This window comes from Mustela erminea, chromosome 16 (assembly GCF_009829155.1).
Source record: "Mustela erminea isolate mMusErm1 chromosome 16, mMusErm1.Pri, whole genome shotgun sequence".
In the NCBI taxonomy this organism is placed as follows: Eukaryota; Metazoa; Chordata; class Mammalia; order Carnivora; family Mustelidae; genus Mustela; species Mustela erminea.
The window spans coordinates 63,766,886-63,779,241 of NC_045629.1; positions in this window are offsets into that span (position 1 = coordinate 63,766,886).

Genomic DNA, 12,356 nt, shown 5'->3' on the forward strand with positions numbered 1-12,356 from the left:
TTTCATTGGAGCTTATCTACTTGGTAAGCCATTTGATCTAGCATCTCATTCTGTTACCATGCCTGAAATCTGACTGATTTGCTGCCTTAGGAACTACTATTAAGTTGTAATATTGCAAAAATCATATTTTATTATAATATAAAAAATACGTTCTGGACCACATAATGGCAGACTTAGCGACAGAGAGTAAAGCCTCGTTAATCAGGACAGTTGGGTAATGAGGTGGTCCACTGTGATTTGTCCTGATAACTGAGACTGATTCCCTCCTCATGCCAAAAAGTTTGATCCGAACTAATTTTGATGGAAAGATTTCTCAAACGTATGACACAATTTCCAGCTGAATTAAATATATACAAAAGCTATTAACATATTCTTAATGATAAATTTAGCACATGGCTATTAGCCACTGCCCAGGGCAACATCGCAGAGGGCGGCGTGGGAGAGGAAGGCTTGCTTGCTCCTTTGCTGTGAAATGTCAGCTTGTTCTGCCTTCAGAGTCAGGTCTAAGAAAGCCTTTTTATATCTTTTCTCACTATCAGTTTTCCTTTTACCAGTTTTCAATGCACTTGCCCCAAGCCATTCTTCATTCCTTTAAATTCTTGTTTTTTATTTGTAGAAAGCTCCACAACAATGCCTTGTGAGGAGTCATTTCCATTTTTGCCTATAAGCTCAAGGGGGGTGGGTGCACAATTAGGAATCAGTAATGAGGGCTCCCAGTGCAGCCTCGCAGCAGATGCTGCGGCCGCCTGGTTCTCTACCAGGACCCGGAGTGCAACACTGCCGAGAGCCTTCCATAAGGGCATCTCCCTTACTCTGTCTCCTATTTTTATCTCATTATTCCACCCTGCTGGTATGCCCTTAACTAGATTATAAAGCATTTGAGGGCAGGAAACTTATCGTATTGTTCCTACAATCTGCCATACTACTTAATACAGTGCTGAGCACATAAACAGTTCTCGTGATTTGGCTATGCTGTGCCTTCCCCCAGAAACCTGGAGAAATCCACCTCTCAATGTTAATACCATATGATACTTAGAGTTTCTGTCATTTCGCATTATTTGCGCCAAACTCTCCCTTCAAAAAATCTAACTGACTTGCCCTAGGCATTATTATAAATAAATTTAAAGACTCCTTGTTTAATTTGTGGCACAGATTGGAAACCAGCCTCCATTTTCGTTACTCTCTTTTCCCAATTCACAATTCTCTCTGAGATGATTGTTACTGGTCTGTGTCATTTGTAAGCATCATTTCCAGCTCTGCTGAAGCTCAGCCGTAGCCCTCATTTTTTTATACCTTGCATGTCCAATAACTCACTGATATTTCTTAAATTGTGCCGAAGTCAAACTTTCTTGGCCAAAGGATCTCTTTCCTTAGATGATGACTGTCAAAAGAATTTGAACAGAGACTGGTCTTCAGAAGCAAAATGCAAAGGCACTCTGTATCAATTTAAATGTATCTGACCCATCTCGGATATTTTTTCTGAAATTTTCATTTATCTCAATTATTTTCTCCTTGCTAAAGTCACTTCAGGAAATCATCTTCCTCATGGCTTCAATTTTTTCAGCCTCGGGTTCCTGATTTGCCCAGGATGTGGAAGTACATGCTCTCTTGGCCACATCACACAAACGTCTTGCCTCAGTCTATAATGTTTTGATCACTTCTGAAAACATTCTCTAAACCTGCAAGGTGTCTGTCCATGCCACTTGTCTAGAGATGCTTGGAAAGCGGAGTCGGCGATCTAACCACAACATGCTAACATCAAGCACTGGTTATCATTCTGCACGGGTCCAGGGACTTGTAGAGTGACACAGTCTTACATGTATTACCTAAGACCAAATCCTCCTGGGAAGGTGAGCTCAGACTCTCATTCCACCACAGTAATTCACTCAGCATCTCCTTTAGCATGCCCTTCTTCTCTCAAAGCTAAATTTTTTAAACACCATCTCATTTAGTTGCAAAAGTCACTTTTGTGCTCACTGCAAATATCCATTTTCTTCACGACGCTCTTTAAAACTCCAGAATGACTACAGCCTATCCTGATTCCTAAGCCATACTCTCTGTAAATAGAACATGGAAATAACACAATATAGTCTCACAGCTGGCTGAATGTATTTTTACAATAAAATATATGTACTCAAGAGTGAGTAAAAATAGACATGTACCTCTGAGAGAGAAATAATAAAATACTCATGTGCTCACCAAAGCTTTGAGATACTCAGCATTATAACCCCATTAGTACTGAGAGACCATGCCCAATATTTCCCTTCCTCCCTCCAGAGAGAACAACCATTCTGAAGTTGATCTCTTTCTCTCTTGCCCCTTCTCCTTCTCATTTCCTATCAAAATACCAGCTACCGTTTTGTTTTTTTTTCCCCAGAAATTAACTTACCCCGAAATTCATAGGGAAATGAAAATGAGTCAGCAGAGGCAAAACAGCCTTGTAAAAGCACCACAAAATTACAGGACTCTCTTACTTCTCAATCTCAGAACATACTACAAAGCTACAATAACCAAGACTGTGTGGTGCCCGTGAAGGGTAGACAAACAGATCAATAGAATTCACAGTTCAGAAACTGACCTGTATACATTTATGGTCAATTTCTTTTCAACAAAGTTGCCAAGACTACCCAACGGGGCAGAACAGTCTTTTCAACAAATGAGGTTAAAACAACTGGAGTTCCATATGCAAGAGAATGAGGCTAAAATACCTAAATATAAAGGCTGAAACTGTACAACTCTTAGAGAAAAACAAACACTAAATCTTCAAGACTTTGGATTAGGCAATGGTTCTCAGATCTGACACCAAAAGCACAAGCAACAAAAGCAGAAATACATAAACTGGGCCTTGGTGGAGAGAGTGTGGGTTGGGTGGCTCTTCCCGCTGACAGGCGGCCCACTAACTCCAACTTGGCAGCTCCTCCGGGACTCAGAGGGCCTGGCTATCCCTGTCAGCGGTTCCTCTGGGAGTCAGAGGGCCCGGCCACCCCTTCTGCTCCTGCGGGAGCATCCTTCCAAGCTTCCCGGCTGTCCCCGGCCTGGGGCAGCTGCGGCCATGGCCTAGGGCACCCTGATGCCCACCCCGTTGGGGCAGGAACCGCTACCAAGTGTACCCGGCTACTGGCCCTCTAGCGGAGCTTCCAGCAGAACCCCAAGGAGCTCGTGGAATCTGTGGGTTTCTGACCAAGGGGCCCGGCCCCGGCCCCGAATCCCGGGAGCAGGCGCCGCTGGGCCGCCATCTACAACCACGCGGCGAGGCCTGCGGAGCGGCCTCCAGACGCTGCTCACCTGGCTGCTGCTGGCCCGGCGCCCAGGCGCGGGGAGTCCTCCTGGCACTTCGAGGCCACCGAGCTGTGCTTGGGCCCCAGGCGCACCACGCGAGGAGGACGCCAGCAGGCACGCGCGTTGGGCACGCAGCCCGGGATCTGGCGCCAGCGCCCTCGCCCAGGATGGGAGGCCGCGCCCTTCACGCCGGGCCGCGGCTGCTCAGGGTCCCGCGGCGCTCGCTGGTCCGCCGGCTGGTCCGCCTGCTGGTCCGCCGCAGGACGCCGCCCCAGGTGGTGCAGATCCGGCTCCCCACGGCGCCGCCAAGCTCCACGGGCGAGGCCCCCCGGGGCTGGCTGCTGGAGGCCGGAGCGCGCGCGGACCGCATGCACACGCAGCGCACGGCATGCTGCAGCTGTGCCGCCCAGAGGCCAAGTGCAACAGCAGACACTCGGCCAGGGCGTTGGGAGAGGAATCCTCTCTACCCCACCAGGCCCGCGGGGGAGGAGCCGCCCTGCCCTCCCCCACGGAAGATCACAGGGCTTGAAGCTGGGTTATTTGTAGGGGAAACCGCAAAGCCTCAGCCCGTGTGTCCTGAGCACCACCAGGATGGACCGAGGGACGCCCGCCCTCTCTCCAGCCTCCCCTGGGCAGGCCACCCCCTGGTAGCGGAGCCCAGAAGAGAGAGACTGGTTGGGCATGGTGCCTGGACCCAGCAGGGCCCCCACCCTTTGCCACATGGGTCCCCGAAGCAGTACAGCCCAAACGGGGACACCCCATGGCTCAGGACATGAAAACATCTTGAAGTTTGTAGCCCCTTTTCTTGATGTTTTTAAAATGCAATATTTTTATTTAATACTTGAGTTTACATATGTAGAACACTCTGCTTTTGGTTATTCTCATTTCTCATTGTGTAATGGTTCTTCTCTTAAGATTTTTCCCCCCATGTCTTTCCTTTTGTACTTTTGCTACTTGCTTACCTGGGGAAACGGTGGGGAGGCTTTCTCATTTTCTCTGGCTTCATGTGTGAGCCTCCAGCCAGAGTCTGTATATTACACTCAGGTTAAGGGTGTTGGGGCCAAGATTAGCTGCTTTTTGAGGCAGGACAGGGCCCTGGCAGTAAGTGCTGGGCACACAGGCCCCCATAAATCCATAAATGGTGTGCTCATTTAAAAAAAAAAAAAAAAAAAAAGGACTTCATCAAAAGTAAACATTTTTGTGCTGCCAATGATCCATCAATTAAGTAAGAATGGGAGAAATTATTTTTAAATCACATATCTTTATATGCCTAGTATCCAGAATATATAAAGAACTCTTATAACTCAATAATTAAAAAGACAACCCAGTTAAAATATGAATAAGCATTTTTACAAAAAAGATACACAAATTGGCCAAGAAGTACATGAAAAGATGCTCAACATAATTAGTCACTGGGGAAAAACCACGAGATACCACTTAACACTCCCAATGGCTATAATAGAAAAGATAGGAAGTAACAGGTGTTGGCGTCAATATGAAGACATTGGAACCCTCAGACACTGCTAATGGGAATGGAAAATGGTACAGCTGCTTTGAGAAACCGTTTGGCAGTTCCTCAAAAAAGTTAAATGTAGATTTACCATAAGACCGAGCAATTCTACTCCTCGGTATGTACCCAAGATAATTGGGTATATGTAAGTATAAACATATACATCCTTTACACCCATGTACACCCTTGAATATATGGAGGTATTAGCATATGTCCACAAAAAACTTGCAGATGAGAGTTTGGGAAAGCATTAGTCATTGTAGCGGGAAGGTTGAAACAATGTAAATAACCATCCACTGATGACTGGATAAGTAAGTGTGATATATCCCTACCATACAGTGGAGTATTTTTCCACCATAAGGAAGAGGAAGGTCTAGGGGCACCTGGGGGGCTCAGTGGGTTAAGCCTCTGCCTCCTTTCTCTCTGCCCGCCTCTCTGCCTACTTGTGATCTCTCTCTCTCTCTCTGTCAAATAAATAAATAAAATAAAAAATCTTTAAAAAGAAAGAGGAAGGTCTAATATATGTTATCACCTAGATTTTTTAAAAAGCATTGAAAACATTATGAAAAGCATTGAAAGCATTAGGCAAAATGAAAGCAGTCTCGAAAGGTTGTATTGTATGACCCCATTTATATGAAATGTCAAGAACAGGCAAACTTTTAGTGACAGGAAGTAGATTAGTGGTTGCCAGGGGCTGAGAGGAGGTAGACATGGGCAGTGATTGCCTATAGCTACAGGGTTTCTTTCAGCGGTGATGAAAATGTTATGGAATTAGCTAGTGATGATGGCGCACATGTCTGTGAATATAGTACGGAACACTTAAGGGAACGTGCACTTTAAAATGGTAAAATTAGGGGCGCCTGTGTGGCTAAGTGGGTTAAGCCTCTGCCTTCAGCTCAGGTCATGACCTCAGGGTCCTGGGATCGAGCCCCGCAACAGGCTCTCTGCTCAGCAGGGAGCCTGCTTCCTCCTCTCTCTTTGCCTACTGCTCTGACTACGTGATCTCTGTCAAATAAATAAATAAAACCTTTTTTTTTTTAAATGGTGAAATTAAAATGACCTGGGTGGCTTAGTTGGCCAAGCGTCTGCCTTTGGCTCAGGTCATGATCCCAGCATCCTGGGATCCAGCCCCGTAGCAGTCTCCCTGCTCAGCGGCGAGCCTGCTTCTCCCTCTACCCTCTGCTCCTGCTATTTATACTCCCTCTCTGACTATCTCTCTCTGTCATAAATAAATAAAATCTTAAAAAAAAAAATCTAGCCAAATCCGTTTGAGCCCTCATTATTTTTAAAGTTAACATTTAAGACTATACATTTTCCTATAAATACCCTTTAAGCTATTACCTACACATCTTGATAATTAGTAATTATTATACAGTTTGAAGTCCATTCTAATTTCCAACATTTTTTGCTCACTTGAGTTGTTTGAGAATGCATTTTTAGACTTTGAAGGATATAGCATTTTTTCCTCATTACTATTTATTCTAGATTTTTAACCTACTTCGGTTTGTCAGAGACTGTAATTTGCCCAATTCTATTTCAGTCAGCTACTTGATATGATGAGCTGTTGAGAATCTCAGTGGCTTGACCCACAGAAGTTTCCTCCTCACGTAAGGCAACTGGTCATTTGGGCTTTCCAGAGTGGCTCTCTTCTAAGCAACAACTTAGGGGGCCAGGCACTAGCCCTTGAGTAGCTTTGCCCACCACAGCCTCACTGGACACCCTGCCACACTGAGCCGGCTGATAAGTCAAGAGAGAAAATATGGCAGGATCACGTAGACTGTATGCCGGTGCCATAACCACAGTCACCTGCTTTCCTCTAACTGGAATGAATCCCATGTTCCCATCTAGATGCAAAGAAAAAATGTGGCGTCAGGAAGAGAAAGTACCATGAGTAAACATCTGGTTAGTCTTTGCCGTAGATGTCCATCTTCCGAAATCTGTTCAGAAGACTCTGTTTGTGGCTTACCTATGGTAAAATTTCACCAATCTTTGATGTTTGCTTGGAAACAATATGTATTCTGCAATTGTTGATTACAGTACTCTATAAATGTCTATCAAGTCCCATTCAAATCGTCAACACTCTTACTGATTTTCTTATGTGCTTGGTTGACAAATTGGGTCCCCAAAGCGCTATGTTCCTACTTGGATAGTGAAATAGTCATGTTCTCCTTGTAGTCTTATTAACTTTTGTTGTATATATTTGAGGCTGTTAAGTGCTACAAGTTTAGAATTATGACATCATCCTGGAAAATGGAATATTTTATTATTATTATGTGGTCATCTTTAGCTCTAGTAATTCTTATTTCCTTAAAGTGCGTTTTGTCAGTTATTGATATAATTATATCAGCTAGCTGGAATTATATATGTTTTCATCCAATACAGGAATTTTTTAAAAGATATTTTTATATTTGCTCTACCACTAATGTGTTATATTAAAATAATAATTTTGGGGTTTTAAAATTTTATAAGGTATTTTCAGATGTAGCCTTATATTTTTTTCATCAAAATACTTCATTCAAGAGCATCTGATGTTATTGTCAGTCTCTCATCTGAAGACTGTGAGCAGCTAACCAGCATACAATCATGTCCCCATCTCAAACGATCTCAAAGGACACCTCAGAACACTAACTTACTTAACATCATATAGAGAAACTTCTTAATTCATCAGCGGACTGATTCTAAGCAGAAATTAGAATTACACAGTCTTAAAACTAGGTTGAAATGTTTTCTCCTTCCTAGACACAGTTAAAATGTGATTTGACCTCGCTAGACATCAAAATGAGTCATTGATTTTTCACCAATACTTGCTTTGGACTTCTGTTCACTCTGCAAAATATAAACCTTCGTGATCAATAACCTCAATCCATCAGTTTGTTATTTTATCACAGTTCGCTGCCTGGCTCTTGCTGACCTGTGTTGTCCTTGCAATTTCAAGTATGGTGTCATTCCAGTGGCAACGGTACCTTTATCTCATAGACTTCATTGATCTATGCAGAACACCTTCCAATAGATCGGTAGGTATTCAATACCATTTGTTGAATTGAATCATCCTCCTTCGTCATGATTGCCAAATAGGAGTTTAATAATGACACAATCAAGAAATTTCTGTATGTGGCCCTGAATGCCCTAAAAGCTGGATTTGTTCCCAGTTTCAACCTTGCATGCCTTCAGCTCCATGCACTCGAAATGTCACTGCAATCTCATTCTTTATGATGTGCTAAGAATGTAGCCAAGAAAGACTGCTCACTTCTATAAAGTAAATCTAAGCCAAGGACATTAAATTCCATCTTTACCATTGAATACAGATTTCTATGAAAAGGACAATCCATTTTAAAAGCTGAATGGATAACCTCGAAGTAATTCATGACTGATTAATATTTAGGAATCCCCCCCAAAAAATCCAACACGAGAATATTCCCCAGATTTATTGAACTTTACTTTGATTAGGACTTGATTGAATTTCCATCCCCTCAATTCTTACCTTTCTTCGGCTCTGAACCAAGTCAATGGTATGTCACTGCCATGTTGAGCTCTGCGGTTCTGCCACCCTTATTGAAATGATCTATTTCCAAGGCAAGACTGCCAGCTTGAGATAGTCTTTTTCCTGCTGAGCCATTTGCAGTGATAGATGATACAAGGAACAGTAACACTTTCCAATTTGGCGTCTTTTAGGCATTAACTGGGTCTTTTATTCCACATCCTTTCAGCCCTACCCTTATTTTTCTTTGAGCTCATTGACTTCTAGACAAGAAAATGACACATTTCCTTAAGGAATTCCCGTTAGCAAGGACTTGATGTCATTTTTTAAAAGAACTTTTTAGAAAAGACAGAAGTGATTCTCAAACCTCATGTTCTTCCATTGGAAACAAGGAGGGAATTTTATTAAAATATATGAACAAGGATTTGTTTATCTAATAACAGAATGTATTAGGAAGAGAGAACCACCTGAAGCTTGAAATGGGGCATTTTACAAAAAGAGAGAATAATAAATTACAACATTTGCAATAATTTTAAGTAGAGCAGTGATGACTGCTGTTAATGACAATTATTTTCATTTCTTCCTTTCCATGCGCATGGCAGAATTGTACTTCCTGGCCCCCTTGTGCTTGGGTGGGAACATGGAGATAGTTTTGCCCAGTGAATTACCTGGGTGTGTTACTTGTGAGCTGGATCATACAACGTGAGACCTTCAAGATCTCTCCTCTGGATGGTAACTGGCAACGACTATCTTGGGGGTCTTATCCCCTGAGTTACCCCTACAGGGGGTCAACCTCTGCTAATTTGCAATAAGCAGACAACATGACCGAGAAATAGTCCCTCGTTACCTTAAGCTCTTGAAATCTGGAAGTTATCTGCCTACACTGCAGCATAAGTTACTCTCTGCTTTATGGCTAAGACATTATTTATGGAACTATTGCCAATAGGTAAGAATTACAAATAGGCCCAGAGTAGTGTTCAGATAAACTTAGAGATGAACCATCCCGACAGGCTTTTATGGATTTCTGACTTTTTGAGGTTGTTTATAAAATCTGACTTGGTGTTGATTGGACATTCTAGATGTGGGTAAACTAGGGACCTTTTTAACTTCTGAAAAGAAATGTAGTCAGTGGTTAAAAAGTAGGGACTTAGGAGCACGTGTTTTATTTCTGATGACATTCGTGTGAGCTCTTGATCTCTAACCTCATGAAGCCTCAGTTTGCTCCTCTGTAAAATGGACGTGATGGTGATACTGCCCCAATGTGACCGCTATGGGGAAAGCACCAGTAAAAACGCTATTATGTTTTTATAAGAGCGAAGGAGTGAAGTCTTGCTCCAGAACTGGACTTAGAGGAAGTGTTTAATAAGCAGTGGTTCTCCCCCTGTATTGAAGAGCTAATGACACGAGCTGAAACCACCTTACCAATACTGCAGAACATTACTCCACGTTACCACCTACCTACTTTTCTTCCCTTTTCTGTTTGCCCTGACTCTTTCTGATTCTACTTCATTTTTTGTGGGAAAAAACTCGCCTGAGGAGCAATCATTCCATGGCACTGGTGCCTAGTAAGTCATTGGTAGGAGAAGCATGGTAATAATAACAGTTCTGTCTCATCTCCTGAGCTGTTGTCTTGTGTACCTGGTCCTTGCTTATGTACTTCTCATGCATTTTCTCCTTACAGCAGCCTGGTAAGGCAGACATAATTTTGCCCTCATTTTGCAAATGAGAAGGTTGATGGTTGATATTTACCTAGGATCATGTAGCTACTAATTGATACAGCCAGAAGTTGGTGCAGGATGGTCTGAAGACTGAGCTCTTAACTGCCAAGTAGGGAAAGCATATACCAGGTTTGCCGCCAACAGTCTCTATTTATGTCTAGTATCTTGACATTCCATCTGGCTTAGCATGTGTCTCGGATTTTTTTTTTGTTTTTATAAAAGTATTATTATTAATAGTTGCATTTAAAAATGCTGAATTTGCTAGGATTTTGCTTTGGTCTCCTGCTTCTGCCAGTTCCATCTAGTCTATGTGTGGAACATGCATGCCGTAAAAGAGAGTTCAGAATTTAACACTTGGCTCTATTTGGCAAATGACCAGAGGTGACCTTTCTTTCTTCTCTTGACTCTTTCTAGCTGCAATGCAATAATATCTCCTTTTGAAGGAAACAATGTGATGTTGAACACTAGGGGCTTGGAAGGAGTGTTCAACAATGCAGTCCTTTCTAAGCAAAGGCAACACATGTGCAATTGGCACCATGGCCTCGGCTGCAGCTTGCAAGAGACGTGAGGCCACCAGAGCACCAGGCCACGGAGGTAGGGAAACTTGGGGAACTTCAGATTAGGTGTTTGTAAAATGTGTGGGAAATAAAGACTCAGAGTACTTTCACAGAATGTGTAGAGCATAGCTCCCACTACTTCAGTTTTAGAGTTTTGGGGCTTTTTAAAATATTTTATTTATTTACTTAGAGAGAGAGTGCACAAGTGGGAGAGACAGGTAGAGGGAGAAGCAGACTGCCCACTGAGCAGGAAACCCTGATGCAGGGCTCAATCCCAGGACCCCCAGGAGCACAACCTGAGCTAAAGGCAGACATTTAACTGATGGAGCCATCTAAGTGCCCCTGATTTTAGCAATTATTACATGCTCAAAATGCATAAATTTTTATTTATGGTATTGTTTGGTAACTTCTTAAAAACTTTTTAATAGGGCGCCTGGGTGGCTCAGTGGGTTAAGCCGCTGCCTTCCGCTCAGGTCATGATCTCAAGGTCCTGGGATCGAGCCCCGCATCAAGTTCTCTGCTCAGCAAGGAGCCTGCTTCCCTCTCTCTCTCTGCCTGCCTCTCTGTCTACTTGTGATCTCTCTCTGTCAAATAAATAAATAAAATATTAAAAAAAAACTTTTTAATAAATCTTTTCAGCAGCAATGACTTCTAAGAGGGAAGAGTTCATGTTTAATAAAAATTTAAGTACTGAGTTCTAGTTCTGAAGAAATTTTATGAACATATAACTTACACGAAACGTTTTCTGGTGTTTGACATCTAACTTGGGGGCCATACTGATATTCATGACCACATGAAAACAAGACATGGGCATCTATTTCAAATACTAGGAGTTATTTTGTGTAGGTATTCCTGAAAGTAACAATTTGATGAAACTTATCACTGAACCTATGATCAAATGAGGAAGTGAGCAAATAAAAAGATAAACCCTATGCTGGGTATAATATTTAAATTTGAAATTCTATACATGTACTTTGGAATGTCTCAATTTGTGTTAAGACTCTAGATGGAACTCTTATTGTTAATTGAATACATTTATATTCTGTAAATTTATACTGTTAATTTATACATTTATATTCTGTAAAAGTAAAAGTAAGAATGCCTATGATTTTGTAGCATTGGAGTCTGGAGAAATATACAGAAGATTCATAAAGGCATCTTAACCAAAGAACTTTGATTAAAATATTTTTCAGAGAAAGATATTCTAGGGGTGCCTGGGTGGCTCAGTGGGTTAAAGCCTCTGCCTTGGGCTCAGGTCATGATCCTTGGGTCCTGGGATGGTCCCTGCCCCACCCCGGCCACCACTGGGCTCTCTGCTCAGTAGGGAGCCTACTTCCTCTTCTCTCTCTGCCTGCTTCTCTGCCTACTTGTGATCTCTGCCTGTCAAATAAACAAATAAAACTCTTAAAAAAATAGAAAGATATTCTAAATGGAGGCAAAAAGAGTATATACCTGAAAATATTTGGGATGACATGTTTACACACTTTGATTTTTAAAATGAAGTTGAGAATATACTCCATTAGCAATTTTTCTCTTAGCTCACCAGGTACTTCTGTATCTAAAGAGAATGTTCTTAACTAAAAACATTATGGTCCATAGATGAGTCAATTAAATATGCTAATAATTTCAAATTTATTAGCCGTAAGTTATTCTTAGAAGAAGACTGTGAGCAATTTTGTGGAAAAAAAATTAAAATGAGACCATTTGAAAAAATACATTTTTGAGAGTACCAGAGACATTGGAAACAGATAATGTCAAGAAATTGATTAATATACATAAAGTACATCAAGCATAGTTATCCTGTTTACATTACT